This window comes from Carex rostrata, chromosome 9 (genome assembly GCF_964058835.1).
Source record: "Carex rostrata chromosome 9, lpCarRost1.2, whole genome shotgun sequence".
Lineage (NCBI taxonomy): Eukaryota > Viridiplantae > Streptophyta > Magnoliopsida > Poales > Cyperaceae > Carex > Carex rostrata.
Genome location: NC_135926.1, coordinates 5,199,446 through 5,216,965, shown reverse-complemented (window position 1 = coordinate 5,216,965; position 17,520 = coordinate 5,199,446). Strand labels below are relative to the sequence as shown.

The 17,520-nt window shown below is 30.1% G+C and overlaps 1 protein-coding gene across 1 annotated transcript in view; it reads right to left on the bottom strand.

Annotated features, from left to right (window-relative positions):
• LOC144559259 (7-deoxyloganetin glucosyltransferase-like) overlaps positions 1-17,520 on the bottom strand; it is a 35,416-nt gene that overhangs the window by 5,008 nt on the left and 12,888 nt on the right. The gene's annotated exons all lie outside the window — the stretch shown is intronic.

The window sequence follows — 17,520 nt, the reverse complement described above, 5'->3', positions numbered from 1 at the left end:
ACGGGCGCTTACTGATAAATAATAAATAAATAAAATAAAAAAACTAGCCCATGAGATTAAAATATACAAGGCCCTCCAGGGTGTGTAAATACTTTTTTATCTTAATATATTGTCAGCTGATTTTTGGCCAACTGACCCTTAAAAAAAAAGATATTATAATATACAAGCAAATCAATTAGTTATACTATATGCTTTCTTACTGATAAGTGTCAACTAACCAGAGTAGTATATATATATATATATGTAATCTTAATGTACCTCTGAACCTTTTTATTATTGGATTTAATTCAGATTACAAACTCGCAGCTTACAATAGAATGTGAATTTAATGACAATTTGAAAGTCAGCCTAATTCTATATATTACGGCTGTTTAGTTTATTTTTCAGTACAGAATTAATTAATACCTTTCGATTTAATGCGAACCATATCTCTGAAGATGAATGATACATCCAACATCATTTAATAATCTGGGTGGGAGATGAAGATATATTTAGCAGGAATCAAATATTTTACTAATTAAAAATCTTATGGTAATTAATTTAATGCTAGTAATCATTTTTACAAGCCTTAGGATCAAAATGAAGAACCTTAACACAAATTATGGGTGAAAATATATATGCATATCAATTTATTTCAAACTACAAGACAAAACTAATGCAAATCGGAAAAAATAATTTCCATATTCTAAATGCATGTGCCCGCATACTTACATCTTGCGAGCTATCATTTGACGCGGCAATTGACCATTTAGATTGGCCGGTAGATTTAGATAGTGATTTTAAATGTGTGCCCTTGTTCTTTTTTTGAAAGTTTAGCAGTGGCTGCTAAAACGTACACAAAGATAAAATCAGTCTATACATAATGAAGTTCATAATATTTATCTAATTATAATGGTGAATAATATAATTTTCTCATAATATATATATTTATTATTTGAATATAGATAATTGAAACGTAAAACCATATTATATCCATACGGATATTCAAATATCAAATATTTACATCTAACTTTTTGAATACGGATAGTATTCATACTGTTTTCACCCCTAGGTAGCTTTAATGTTAAAGAAAATATACATATCAGCACAAAAAAGTTTGGATCCTTTGTGTCATAGATGTGACTCATACATGATTTTGTTAATTCACTAAAATACACCCTTACAATTTTTACATTTTTACTATACATTTATTGGTTTTTTAGTTTTCAGAAAACCTTCCAGCCAGCAACTTTTCATTATTTATACCATAAGGCATGTCGGTTCCGCCACAGAAAATCTGAATTCAAACAAAAATAGAAAAAACTAAGATACTTTAGGGACGCTCTATACAAAAATGAGTTACGACAGAATCAAATATGAGATACAAGTTTTTTAACATAAAGAGCTGCGCTATAGAATGGAAAACTGGCTGCCTAATGATATGTGTATCTCCCTTCTTATATTATGTACGTAGTTGTTCTGATTCGTTATCAGCTGAGATTGAAAGATAAAATTTCAAATTGAATATCAACATTCCAATTACATAATCTGTCTTCTTTTGATTAAATATATTTATTTTATTTGTAGAAGTCTAAATTTAGTTAAAAACATACTCGCCACACAGACTGTTACATAGCTTATCACATTAAAATTGAATAAATCTATAACAATATGTTTTCTTAATTCTCCTTACTATTTTCAATTCTTGCAATTAAATTATTTTCTTATTTCTATATTTCTCAGTTTCATTCTTCCCATATGGTTTCGACAATAATAATGGAAACAAACATATTTTTCTAAATTTTGTTTAGGGTTATTGTATTTTTGTGAATAAATTAATAACATATTTTGTATTGATGGAAACAATCATATCTTTATGATCTGGAGAGAAAATTAATAATATCTCTAGAACTTTCTTGCAGAGAAATAATATGTAGAGAAATTTTCCTTGTTAAAATAATTTTCATCTAAAATATATATGTAAAGAAAATCATTATTTGAATCATTTAATCACGTCTTTTTCAATTTTGTTTCTTTACGTATCATTTCTCCTCTAAATTGTTTAATAATATGTATTGTTTGTGGAGAAAATTAGGTATTAAATCGCGATGATACTTCAAAAATAATTCATATTATATTTGATCCGTATTTTTTCATTTGTTATTGTTTCTTTTATTGTTATTTATTATTTGAATTTCCGTTTTTCTTATTTGTCTCCTATTTTCATTTAAATATATATTTTTATTTTGTGTGAATGTCAAACAAAAAAATCTTTTCGTATTCTATTCAATCTTGTAATATATCTCTATTGCAACGCATAGGCACAATACTAATATTAATTATATATATTCCAGCTAGCAATACAAAATTTCATTGAAACACCCGTAATGCAGGAGACCTGCGCAACCATGATATAGAAAAAGAACAAGGATTCTGGAAAAATGCAAGCTAATATTTTTGGTTTGCTTACATCTAGAATAGAATAGTGAATGTGACATCTTGAAATTGGTACCAGTACTGATCTCGTAAATTTTGGAGTTTGTATTTGGGATTAGATAAGTTGATTGTCGTTGTCGAGGGGTTGCTTGTATACGACAGGATAGTAATCGTAATCATAAAAAAATCTTGTGACTTAATTTGTGTGAGGGTGTTTTAGATAAGTTTTTTTAGATAAAGATAGAGAGATACATTAATATTTTTAACTTTCAATATTTATAATGAATTCTTAACAAAGTTTTGGATTTATGATTTCAATTATCTTTATTATTAGATCAAAGTTGCTTCTTAAATCTTTTAAATAAGTTGTATCTCTGTTTCGTGTTTTGTTTAATTAAACATATAACAAGTTTGCTACGTTTTGAAGAAAAAAATTACATAAATCAAAGCAGGGTAAGCTATAAATAAATAAATAAAATACACTAGGTCAATTTTCAAGAATGTCTGAATTAATTGAGGTTTAATTATAATTGACCTAGTAAAATTTACTGAATACTTGCGTTTTTCTATGTACTGTTATGTAGATTTTTTTTTTTAGAGTAATATTTCGCAAATCATTTTAATAAAAATATTAAATTTAAATGTGCAAGAATCATGTTGAACTATTAAATTAGACATTGATTTTTCTTAACCCAACAGAAACATTTGTATATGCCAGAGGCGCGGCAGCAAACTAGTTTACTTATTTATACCTAGAACTAAAAATGATTCGATAAAAATATTAAATTTGTAACATGCAAGAATAATGTTGAACTATTATGTTAGACATTGATTCTTCATTTCATAACCTATTAGACGTACGTATTTGTATACGTCAGGATCGCGGCAACAATTTTGCTTATTTGAACCTACAACGACAACAACATAGCTTTTAGTCCCAAACAAGTTGAAATAGGCTAGAAATAAAACTCAATCACAATCATCAAATAAGAATGAGTAGTAGTAAAGTAGTAATAAAATAAAAGTAAAAAATAAAAGTGAAAGTGAAAATGATAATGATAGTGATAGTGATAGTAATAATACTAATACTAATATTAACTATATTATATCTAAATTATTAACCGTAGGGGTCCTAAACTTACATCCTTAATCTAAGACCTATAATACTATATCTAAAATAATCCATAACTACTACTAGTTCATGGTTTTAATACGTGAATTGTTTGCTTCCACGCGCTCCTGTCTGAAGCCCACTCCTTAGATATATTTCACTCTTTCAAGTATCTAGTAGAGTAAAAGTGATTTGATAAAAATATTAAAATTTTAACGTGCAAGAATAATGTTCAACTATTAAATTGGGAACCAATCCTTAATTTCTTAACCTATCACATGTGCATATGCATGTCAGAGCGCGATAAAATAGTTTGCTTATTAGAACCTAGTCAAGTAAAAAAATGATTTGATAAAAATATTAAATTTTTTTTTTTTTGAAAACTTAGTAGTAGCTACCAAGGTTCGTGAAGGGGAATCGAACTCTCGATCTTTGGGTATAACAACTCTAGGATATTTTCCTAGCCAATTGTGCTACCTCCCCTTTCTCAAAAAAAAAAAAAAAACAATTTAACGTGCAAGGCTAATGTTGAACTATTAAATTGAACATTGATTATTTTATTTCTTAACCTATTAGATGCATTTGTACATGTCAGAAACACGACAGCAAAATGGTTTGCTTATTTGAATCTAGTAAAGTAAAATTGATTTGATAAAAATATTATTTTTTTAACGTACAAGAATTTAATGTTGAACTATTAAATTAGATATTGATTCTTTATGTCCCAACATATCAGACACATTTGTATATGTCAGGAGCACGACAAAATAGTTTGCTAATTGAAAATAAAAATGTTAAATGTTTACCGTGTAATAATAACGTTCAACTATTAAATTACACATTGATTCTTTATTTCTTAACATGTCAGACGTATTTGTATATGCCAGCAACGCGGCAGCAAAGTAATTTGCTTATTTGTGTATGCCCGTAGGCTGTTTTCATTTACCTCACAATCTGCTACAGTTACATTGATTTCATTTAATTTGCTATAGAGAACGCTATTTATCTACGACTACTTGCATGTGGATTCCAGGAGGCCCCAAATTTTGGAGAAACAAAATTTTAGGGCGGGTTCGTTTGTCACGGGATTGTGTGGAATGAAATTTGACGAGTTTGGTAATTCACTTTCTTATTTGCGAGGATTCATACTTATAGGTACGTATAGAAATAATTATGGAAATTTATTGAATGAGTGTTTGGCTGTACTGTGAGAGTAATTATAGAGAATCCTGATTTATTTTAAAAATTATGTATTTCTATTTTAAATTTCTCAATCAAATAACATTTTATTAGTGACAAATAATTAAATAATATTTTTTGTAATAATAATATTTATAAATTCTAAATCAAATCATTTAGTTAAAGCAAGTGACAAATATTTGTTACAATAATATTTTTTCTAAAGTTTCTCAATCAAATAATTTTGTTTTTTTTATCATTTTCTATTCTAAGGTGTTGTTCACGCGGCTTTTAAGTCCATTTGATGAAGAAAGAACTTCCAGATGTAACAAATAATATTTGTTATTTATAACAATTATAGAAGTTGAGTACTACCTAGATAGTTCTGGACAAATCTAAAATGAGTCGCACAGAAAAAAGAAAAATAAAAAATAATTCAGGTATATTTATGTATAAGTTTTGAGAGTGAGCTATTGTCCTTATTTGTTTGTTATTGTTTCAGAAGAGAATAGTGGATCCAGTCTATTTGATGACCAATTGAGAGGTAAGAGAGAGAGTATTCCATCGGTAGTGAGAAAAAATTAATTCAGTCTGACTTGTTAAATTTTTTCCATCAAATTACATTGATCTGGTTACTATTTGAGAAAAAAATTGAAAACTATTTGAGAAAATATCTCACCAATTTCCACTGAATTATTGACATCCGAACACAGCCTAAAACAGTTGTTTTCCAATCATCCTCATGGCAGCTATGCTCTCTCCATGTTAACATTTTTGTTTTTTTGTTTTTCAAATTTTCGCAGAGATTTCAAAGTTATGATGGGAAATTAAAGTCTCAATTTTAGATAATTAACAGTTTTAAGACATTTTTTTAGTCAACTGTATTACTTTCTTTTCATATTAACATTTTTGTTGTTAGTATAATTTTGCAAGGTCAAAGGTATTGTTCTACCTTTCTTTCTTTTTTGGGAAAAATATAATTTTTATATGTTAGACTATTGTGCTTCGTAAAATAAATGTTGTGTTTTATTTTAATTTTAATTATATTATATTTTGAAAAATTAAAAGAGAAAATATTTCTATCTCCATCTCATATCCCTCATCTATGGATTTTTTTGATAAATCATAATTAAGAAAATGATTTTTACTGATCCAGCATGATTACTTTTTTTTTTTCAAAAACCAGAAGGACCGGAGGAGCCCTCCGGTCTCAAATTTTGCCTTTTCTCAAGACCGGAGGAGCCCTCCGGTCTTAACAATTTTTCAGATTTTTGATTGATGGTGGTGCGGCGGATCGTGCAGCGAATACCCAATAAACAACTAAAAAGATGTATTAACTCGCACGAATCTTAAAGCTGATTGGACGGTCCAGATTAGGGGTGTTCATCGGTTCGGTTCGGTTGAAACCGAACCGAACTTGGCAAACCAAAGTTATAATTCGGTTTTAAAAATAGAACCGAACCGAACCGAATTAGCATTGCAACCGAACGGAACCGAACCGAAGTTTTATTTTGGTTTGTTCGGTTTGTTCGGTTCAAACCGAAATATATTAATTTTTTATTTAAAACAATTGATTTATAATAAACCGAAGTATATTAAGAAATAAACCGGAGTATTAAGAAATAAACTAAGATATTTAGAAATAAACCAAGTATTTAAAGCAATTGATTAAGAAATAAACCGGAGTATTAAAAAATAAACCGGGTGGTTCCGATCAAATTCATATTATATGAAAGTTCGGTCGGTTCGGTTATTTCGGTTTTGAAAATTTTCAAACCGAACCGAACCAAAGTTATAATTCGGTTTTAAAAAGCCAACCGAATCGATCCAATAAACCGAAATAACCGAACCGTTTAAACCGAACTAATTCGGTTCGGTTCAAAACCGATTAAACCGAACCGTTTGAACACCCCTAGTCCAGATGTATTAACTCAAAAGATTCTTTTTTGAGTTAATGTAGAGGATATGAATTCCCCCGGTACCATAAAAGGGAATCTTTTAGACTTAGTGGATCTGGACCATTCCTTTAACTTTGCACCAATCTCAAAGCACAAATAATATTGGGCCCCTGCACAATCCCGAATAGGCACCGGCTGAGAGTAAATCTCAAACCATAAAGTGAAAGGAATCTTTTACATATAACGGAGAGGATACTCGTTCAACCAAACTAAATTACTTAAGACCGGACCGGCCTCCGGTCTTGGTTATGAATTTTTGGAGAGACCGGACCGGCCATCCGGTCTTGATTTGTTTATAATTTTTCGGATCTTTTGTGACACATGCAATTGTAATGGATAAAACAGATTAAAATTTTGGAAGACCGGAGGAGCCCTCCGGTCTTGAGTAAAGAAAAATTTTAAGACCAGAGGAGCGCTCCAGTCCTTCTGATTTTTGAAAAAAAAGAAACAATTATGCTGGATCAGTAAAAAATATTTTCTTAATTATGGTTTATCAAAAAAATCCCACATCTATCCCCCGTCAAATAGTCAACGCACTTCTCTCACTTATTAATGATGGGCCCCGCACGTTTTCTCCCGCCACACAATATTAGAGTTGTTTTGTTTGCTATCTCAAGATACAACTATGCATGTGTCCGTGTAACATTCTGTGTTGAAACTCCCAATTAGTTAACTCCCCACTCGCAACACGAAAGGAAGTAGAATTACATAACACATATTTCATGTAAAAAAATTTAAATGGTGAAATATAGATTAGTAGTAGAAGAAAAGCAGTAGTGGTCAAAACTTTTACAGTATTGCAATGTGGTGAAATACGGAAAGCAGTAGTGGTCAAAATTTTTTGAGGCCTATGTGATATATTAATTACATATTAGTATTTTAATAATTTAAACCCTTTCTATGTGATATATTAATGACAGAATAGTATTTTTGCTGAGGTCCAAACCTGTTAATTATAAAATATGATTCTAGTGTTATTTGTACTTGACTGATATAAAGGTACGGTTGACAACAATAGTTTGTTTTATTTATTTTTTATTTTGACTTAATAAAATAAAATATTTGATATTAATATTTTCCATAAGGGTGTCATTGTACAAATAGAACTCTTTATTTGTTTATCAGACCCCTATTGTATTCGAAAAAATATTTGGATAAGCATAAGATTTTTTTTTCGTTAACTTATCAGCCACAGATAAAAGTACCAATTTTTTTCATTATCTTACCCGTTATCACACAAGATAATTTTTACAAATAAATAAATATATATATATATATATAGGTTGGCTAAGATTAAAATTTTTATTTCTTGAGCTTTGGTGCTACCAATTCGTTTTTCAATTTTCAAAGTTCAAAACATCGATCCGAACCGTTCAAGTTGTTCTCCATATTAAATTGTGCTTGGAGACCAAATTTTACATTTTTCTGAATTTGGTTACTATTTATTAAGCCACTTTGAAAATCGTTGATCCAACGGTGGCTTAACAAAATAGTAAAATCAGAAGCCACCGTTGGATCAGCTGTTTTCAAAGTGGCTTAATAAATAGTAAAAAAATTCAGAAAAATGTAAAATTTGGTCTCCAAGCACAATTTAATATGGAGAACAACTTGAACTGTTCGGATCGACGTTTTGAAATTTGAAAATTGAAAAACGAATTGGTAGCACCAAAGCTCAGGAACTACCACTTTGATCTTAGCGAACCTCTATATATATATAATTTAAATAAGTTAAATACGTTTTTCTCATGGCATGAGTTTAGTTTATTAATTTTAATTAGATTGTTACTTTGGCAAGAGTATTGATTTTTTTGTTATTTTGGTTGTTTGATATTTTATATATGAATAGATGATTTTTTTATATATTAATATTTGCGCGTATAGACATCCATACTTGCATTCAGTTATTTTAGAAATATGTTAGGTACCTTAAGTATAAATACTTGCATTACAAATGTATAAATATTTGCTTGATGTTGTATGAATACTTGTATTCTAGATTTTTAAAAATTACCGTATCGTCGTATTTGTATCGTATATGATACGATATCCATACATGTATCCATGCAACATAGTCTACAACGTAAATATTAGTACATAAATGCACAGGTATGAATACTTTTCATATTACGTATTAGTATAATCAAGCACCAAATAGAGTAATTTGTAAAAAAAATATTAAATTAAGATACTTTTCAACGTAACAATTTATACTTCAGTTATAAGTATGAATACTTACAATACTTGATATTAATATTTTCAAATGTCATCTAGTGCCACAAGGAAAAAAATAGAGAATATGTTAGATACAAACACATGATACACGAACTATTCACACTTGCATGAAAATAGATAAATACTTGATATTAATACTTTCAGACATCATCCAATGCCATATGAAAAAAAAAAAATAGAATTTGTTAGATACATATACTTGATACATGAACTATTTACACTTATATGAGGAGGTATGAATACTTGTATACTTTATATTAGTACTTTCAAATGATGCCAAAAGAAGAAAAAAAAATTGTTGATAACATATTTTAGATAAAACGCTTGATATATAAATTATTAACATTTGAATGAGAAGGTATGAATACTTGCAATATTTGAAATTAATACTTTCATACATCATCTCATGCCATATGAAAATAAAAATAAGAATTTCATGGATTCTGTTAATTACTAACACTTGACATATGAACTATTTATCCTTGCATGACAATGTATAAATACTTGCACTACTTAATATTAATATTTTCAGACGTCATCCTGTGTCATATGAAATTTTTTTTGATAGAATATGTCAGGTACAAACATTTCAGACATGAATTATATACACATGCATTACGAGATATGAATACTTGAACAAGGAGGTATGAATACTTGCACGATAAGGTATTTATGATGATGTATGAATACTTGCACGACAGACTACCCGAAAGTATGTCATCATGGATCTCATTTGAAAGAAAAAATTACATATAAGACGTCCATGGTTTTAGATTTGCAAATTTCCTCACAGATCGTTAGAAATATTGACAAGATTGAGCGGAGAGAAAAAAGCCAACTCTAAAAATGTGTAGAAGATGTGTGTATGATGTGTCCAGTTTTTTTTTTCGAAATACTTGATATCTTAGGTATGAATACTTGATATATTATATATTAACACTTGCGTGCATAGGTATCCATGTTTGCACGCATCAGTTATAAAATCTATTAAATATTAGGTGGTCCCCCAAGTAATTAATGTAGTACAGTTAGTTAACAGTCCCCACAAGTAGTTATTGACTGGGGAATGAATGGGGGAAATTGACTGGGGGATAGTTAGTCGATCCCAAATTAAAAATCCGATAACTGTTCAATATTCTTTTTATATTAAAATGTATTTGGATATCAAATTTTAAATGTTTTTAGAAACTTTATTTTTAGATAAGTAGAAAATTACTATTTATATTATCCATAATCTTTTAAATTAATGTATTTTCTACCTATCTAATTTTTTAAAAAAGTTTCTAAAAATTATAATTTTTTTCAAACAAATTTTAGTATGAAGATTATATTGAATTGTTCGAATTAATTATTTTAAACATGATCTATTGATCCTAACTTTACGAAGCACAATAACCCAACTCATCATTTATTTATTTATCCTTACCTTAATTACTGAATGATTTACAATTTAATAAAAAGTTTATAGATATATACATTAATACCATTTTAATATTCAAGATCAATGCATAGAATATAGACTGAGTTTTAACGGAACTGCGTGTCAGCGTATCTCATAATTACCATAAATTAACCTATAAAATTATTTATAACAAAATCAAAAACTGATGTTACGTTTTTATTATTATGTTGTCCTCACTTGTTAATCAGTCTAAAAATTGGTCAATTGTCTTGAAAAAGAAAATCGTTTGAACCTCACTCATCATGATCCTGAAAACAAAGCATAACTGATCGATCAATCTAAGTACGTAACTGTTGAATTGGCTTTAAATAGAAACTCGTTTGACCCACTTCTGAATGAATTCGGATCATCTCAGGTACCTGACTCAACCAAATTATAAATGGACGGTTGAGATTATCTTTTTAAGTTCAGCACGAATCGCAAAACGGACCCCTATGGCCCTATAGTTTCTGTAGGTACCGAATTGATTTTGGTCCGACTGGAATTAATCTGAGCTGTCCGTTTGTAATTTGCTTGAGTCAAGTACCTGGGAGGCTGGGAGGATACGGATTCCTTCTGATCATAATCTGGAAAACGAAGGTGTTGCATTTATAATTTAATATATTTTGTCCAGAGATAGATATATTAAGAGGAAATGGAAGCCAATTAGGGATGAAAACGGTATGGATAATATTCAATTTGTATTCGATCCGTATTCGAAAATTTAGATGTGAATATTCGATATCTGAATATCTGTGTCGGTAAGGATACTGATATGGTTTTACGTTTCAATTATCCGTATCCAAATAGTATATATATATCATATATTTTAAGAGGAGGGATCTACTTACTTTCTTTTTTTGTGACACTGGATTACACTCTAGATTTTCAAAGTCCAAACAGTCGGTTCAAACCATTCAACATGATGGATATATTAAAATGTGGTTGCTGATCAAATTTTACATTTTTATTTTATTTTTTTTACTATTTATTAAGATGGGTACAAAAATTCAATGGTCTGAAAACAACGATTTTGTAAAATACTTAATAAATAGTAAAAAAATTCAAAAAAAAATGTAAAATTTGTTCTGCAAGCACATTTTAATATATCTAACATGTTGAACGACTTGAGTCGACTGTTTGGACTTTGAAAATTTTGAAAATGTAGATGTAATTCGGTGTTACCAAAAAAAAGGATGTAAGTGGATCCCTCCTCATATTTTAACATATATTATGAAAAATTTATGTTATTCACCATTATAATTAGATAAATATTACGAACTTTAATAATTTTTAATATTTTTATATTATTTTAATTAATATCTGATATGATCCGAACCCGTATCTATATCTGTCTAATATTCACTACGAATCCGTATCTGAAAAAAAAAAAAAAAGAATACAGATATGATTTTATCAATATTCACTTGGTTTACACCCCTAGAGCCAATTGATTCGTATTTATTTTCAATGTATGTATGTATAATTTTCTATATAATTTAAATTAAAATATTTTTAATATTATAAAATTCACCTCCATATATAAAAAATTTATATGATTGACTTTTAATTTATATTTGGTCCCTATATTTGAAAGTGTAATTCTCCCCTGATCTCGTAAAATCCGACATTTTTATTTTTACTCATTTTTTTAAAATATTTTAATAAAAATAATCAAGATTTGATTAAAATTTTAAAAATATTCAAAACACAGAAAAAAATCCGCGGCCCCGAATTTTTATTCGAAACAGCGAAAAAATTTAACGGCCTCAAATAAAAATTCGAAACGGTGAAATTTTTCTATGGCCCGACCTTTTTAATCCAGAACGCTCTAATTCCATTCCACACGCAATGCGTTGAGCTGCTGATTGGCTGGGAAATAGGCGGGTCCCATTGATTTGGCTTAACGACAAACAACTCTGCCGAAGTTTTCGAATTTATGAAATCAAATTCAGCCCAACTTAGCCCATTAAGCATTTCTATTTGCTGATTGGTTGAAGCAACAACGCTATACACGTTTTATTTCATTTATTTGCTTCTTTTGAAATCTCTCCATTTCAAGATCCATTGGAGCTCTCCATTTCTCATTTTTTATTTCAAATGAACTCCAACGTTAGAGAACCTCAAATTTGTGCACTAGCTGTTCATATTAAATGATATGAGTACACCATGCCACGTGGCACCAATCAGAACATGCCATGTCATCAAAATTTTCAAAAATCCATAACTCTTCAACCATTTTGAGTTAGGAAGTGTATAATATATCAAAATTCATGGTTTTGCATGTAGAATATTATCATGGATTCTAACATGCAATTCCTCATTCAACTTGGAGAGCCTTTAATCATTTTGATATTTTTCCAAGCATTTAAAATCATTGTCAATTTCCAATTCATTTAATTAACAACATTTTAGGGTGTACTTCTCTTTGGGAGTATTTGCTTGCAACTTCAAATTAGTTTTGCCTGAAATGGTGTACTTCTCTTTGGGAGGTTTTGTAGCCAGATGCTGAGTGTAGGTTCTGTTTGCATAGCAAATGTCCTCAAGGCTCGTTCGTAAAAGAGAATAATACTAATTACATTATATCAATTTTTATTACAACATAAGATTTATATATTGTTTGGGTTAAGTTGGGTAAGAAATGTTAAACCATACCTGACCTCCAGGGTGTTAGGTTGGTTTGACCCTTTGGGAAAGAATCAATATCATAAAGGTTAGTTCTGGTCACATACTAGATTTGATATGCTTTCTATGCTACTTTGGAGTTTGTGTCTTTCTTTAGAGTAACCAGACTTTGATCTTAAATGGGACTGGTTGACCTGATGTGGCTAGTCATTGATTTGACCCTGCTACCTATGAACTCAGTTGATGTTCAAGTACCAGTATAGAAATGCAAGGCTGCTCAAATAAAAATGTTTAAAAAGTGAAAAGCACTCGAAATCATATCATTCCATAATGGTACCATTTTTGTTATGATATGCACTGACAAACACTGTCAAGTTACTCTGCTTTACAGATTTAATCTTCATTAACATTAGGGAAAGGCAAAGAAATATGTTCCTGCATAGAATCTCTGGTTTGAGATTTTGAAGAACCAGATTGAGACTGGAACACCTTACAATAATATGCTGGTACCATTGTTTGATATCTATTTATTTGGTTAGAACTTTACTCTTAGTTTCTTAATGAAATTATGAAACAGGTGGATTTCTACACTATAAACTAGAAACCACATAAATTTTTGCTCCATATCCGGTCCCATTTCTACAATTCAGTGTTAAGGTGAGTATAATGTATGTAAAGAAGATAAAAAATTATTATGTCAATTGAAATTTGTCTTTTTCTTTTTTAGATCAATGTGTTTTTACGGATAACAGGCAGGAGAACAGATGGTTATCATGATTTGGCTTCTCTTTTCATGTAAGCAGCTGCTTTACCCTTTCTTTAATAACATTACAAATCAAATGTTAGGAAGAAATTAATAAAAATTATTCTTTGATAACGTTTTTTGTTCAGCAATTTTGGTGCAACTTGTCATTAATTAGAGATGTTCATTTTCAGTTACTGTTATGTTCTCTGAAATGTTTGATTGCAAATAATGATTATTCCATGGTTTAGCCCAAATTTCCACCAATTAACTCTTAATTCTTCACTAAAGCTTGGAATGGGATTAGAATAGGACATATTACTGTTACTGTTTTCCAGGCTTCCTGTTTTTATCCATTTAATCAAATTTTCGTTTTAATTGAATTTTCCAGTTTTTATCCCTAACTTTAAATGGTCAACTTGACATTGCTGGGAGGACCATCAAAGTGATTTTTTTTTTCATATCTTGCTTAATTTACTATATTTTTTTTTTATAAAACATGACCCATGTCTTCTTTTTTGTTTCATTATTGATATCACATGCAACTTTGAGCACTGCATTATGTCATTTTTGAGTATTTATTCAGTTTTCAGCTGTTACAGACCAGCCTATTCAGGACAATGCAGCAACTTCTGCAAATTTAGATGATGATGAAGGTGGAGGATTGGTATGTCTATGTTACATTGTTTTTTTTTTTTCTTTTTGGGAGTAATGTGGAGGGAAGAAGACAATTGATACTCTTTTTTAAAATGTCATATAATACTTCATCAATTGCTAATGGGTCAGCGCTGCTGATTTTGCAGTTTATTATCTGGCGTGAAAGATGTGTGCGCTCTTTTGCTGAATCGAATAAGAGCATGGATGACCTACTTCAGGAGATTCTGGAACAATGGAAGTACTATATGACATCACAGGAAGCAACATATAAAAAACATCACAGAAAGATGGATTAGGGGACTGGAGCAGAGGGAATATGGTACTGGTACGGTGCAGTGCATCACCCTACTACTGGTACGCCAAGGAGAGCAAGACCAACGTATTTTGATTTTTCTGATTTGCTTTCTTTCTGCTTTTTTACTTTGTTGATTTTAATAATATTTAGGGACTAATCTGCTTATTTTCATGTTTTTACTGTTTCGTTCTTTTGCCTAAATGTATTGAGCTATTTGTAATTTTTCTTATTTAGATTGTAGGTACAAACTCTGTAACTACAAGTTATTAATCAAATGTGGGAAAACCCATGATTTTCCTCATAAAAAAAAAAAATTCATCAATGAATTATTATGAAAGATTTGATATTTTATTTCAGATTACAAATAACATTCTATTTTTATGGATTAGTTGACTGATTAGTATCTATCCAATATAAAATCTCTATTAGCTTGTTTCTCAATTTTTGAATAATTATTATTTTCATTGGTATGTTTTTTTATAGAAATATATTTTTCTTCTTATAATATGTTTCCGTTGCAACGCACGAGCACGATATTAGTTTTTATTTATAGAAATTATGTAAAATAATATAAGGAATTGAGTGAGGTGTAGGGAAATTTCAATCTGAATCAATGATTTAGCTTTTTCAAATATTTTTAGGGAACAAAATCATTAATTCGGTTAGTTTAACTATTTTATTTTTTTGTAACAATGGTTCACAAGCCTGCATTAGATTAAATATATATGAGTCAGATTTGTTATGCATTGACGCAGCACATCCCAGACTCTACTCTGTGTGTACATATTTTGTTTGATTTAGTGAGATATTGAACAATAAGAAGATGATAGTTAGGTTGCTCTGATATCACTTGACGACAGCACATCTCAAACTCTAATCTGTGTGTAGTGTACAAGTTTTGTTTGGTTTAGTGAGATATTGAACAATAAGAAGATAATGGTTAGGTTGCTCTGATACCACTTGACGCAATCTCGGTCCCGGATCTCAACTCCGCTAGTGACGGGTCTCGAACACAGTTTAGTGGAATTAGAAGCAGAGAGTGCTAAGTAGCAAAAGCGAGAATGAAATCTCTTTCAAAAAATATATTAATACCATAAGTTAACTCCTCAAAGAAAATGACACGTCATATCTTTTATAAAACCACCATTATAATAAATAACGTAGAAAAATCAAAAAGTCCAACTTAAAAACTAACAACACATAATATAATTCTTGGAAACTCTAACATAATTAAAATAAGAGAAAATTTCTCCTATGCCCATAGAAACTTTTAGAAATAATCAATTTCTCCATCAAAACAACATAATATCCAATATCTCCATACAAATTTTACATTATTTCTTATATCGCCTAATTTTTATTTAACTATTTATTTATTTATTTTAAATATTATTTTAACAAATATACCCTTCCCTCTCCTCTTATTTGTTTGTCTTAAAACTTTTCGCTGCACTAGTAGATCAAAATAAATGGAATATGGTGCTCTTTTTGTTTATTATTTTCTCGAGATTGGAGAATGTTAATTTTGTTTTTCATTATATTTCCTGTCTCCACAGGACATGGTCTCAAGCCGAAGCTAAAAGTATCGAATCATATAAATCACAACATACTCGGAGTATTATACTCCGGAAAAGGCTTGCCGATAAGATTTATGCGGTCATCTCTAAGTTTCGTGTAGAATAAGATTTAGACGGCTACGACCGAATTTAGTAATGATGCCATGATCCACTCCTTAGCTACGGATTTTTTATTTACTGAAATTTCAAACTGTGGTTCTGGTAAATACGAAATTTTCAAAAAATAGAGTTAAATGGTTTTAACTTTTTTTTAAAGATGGTAATTATAAAAATTTCGGCCTAGCTATCACATGACCTTTGAATGAGAATTTATCACCTGGTGTAGATACTTTTGTAATTTTATCTACCTATATACCAATCGCCAAAATTGGAAAACTTATTTTATTTATCTATAAAATATATGCCCCTATAATATTTCTACAAATTCAGAATGGACCTCCGATGCCCTTTGGATGTTGTTGAATCCTAATTTGTTTCCCTTTTGGACGCTTGTTCCTATAATGTCAGCGTAACCGTCAAAAAGTGAAATGAAATCCATACAAGAACACTGCATTAATTGTGAATTGACCGTTTCCAAGGAAATCATGCTAATATTTGAAGTTGTCACTTGTCAGTATCTTACTATCTTGTAGTATATTTGAAGTTGTCAATCTCCACCCAGGGTTTTCCCTGTGCCTGTTACTCAAGGCCAGTTCAAGAATCATTTCAGGCACAAGAAGATCATAAGACTATTCTCCTATAAATTCCTTCATTGGAGAGAAACCATATGGCTGAACCAATCAACAATACCCATTGCAACTAGAAAAGATGCAAAATCTCCGGTTGTGAAATAAAAGCCCACCTCATTTCCAGGCAAGAGCGCAAGAAAAGCCTTACAGAAAGTGCTCCTTCGTAACTTGGGCTGTTTTCCCTGGTGGCACAATTATTATTAAATAATGACGAGTCCTTATTCGTCTGCATGCATTAACTTAAAAGTAGCATCTTTGTAATGAGTGAGGGGGGTGTCCGATGGGCATCGGACCAAATAGGGTTCGATGAGGGGTTTAAACCGTCGGATCTGCTTTAAGATTCGCACTCGCAATTTCGCGTCTGCTTTAAAATCCGTACACACGAATCTTAAAGCAGATCCGATGGTTTAAACCCCTCATCGAACCCTATTTGTGTCCGATGCCCATCGGAAACCCCCCTCTCCCCTTTGTAATACATCTTGGTCATCTGATTTTAAACGGAATCAATTCGATCTCTGCTTATACCACAGATAATTGTTTAATATTAATGCGGATCTAAT